Genomic DNA, 312 nt, shown 5'->3' on the forward strand with positions numbered 1-312 from the left:
GGGCACCTCGGGGGAAGCGAGCCGCGCACGGCGTTTCCTCTGCTCACTTATCTCCTGAAAAGGCCCGGCCCTTCTGTGCGCTGATAGCCGAGTGAGAAAAATATGAGCTTATCAGCAAGTCCAAATGCTGCTAATAAGAGCGTGAAGTCCCTCGAGGGGAAAAATCAAATGATCCTGGAAACGCCACGGGGTAGGAAGGGGCCTTTACATAACTGGCTTTTGAAAGGCTGCAGCTGCTTTCTCAGTTGTGGTTGAGTGCTTAATGAATGAAAATAACACGCTGCTAATGAAGTTGTTGCAGCTGCTGGGGGG

The sequence above is a fragment of the Apaloderma vittatum genome, unplaced genomic scaffold (assembly GCF_000703405.1).
Source record: "Apaloderma vittatum isolate BGI_N311 unplaced genomic scaffold, ASM70340v1 scaffold32133, whole genome shotgun sequence".
NCBI classification, from domain to species: domain Eukaryota; kingdom Metazoa; phylum Chordata; class Aves; order Trogoniformes; family Trogonidae; genus Apaloderma; species Apaloderma vittatum.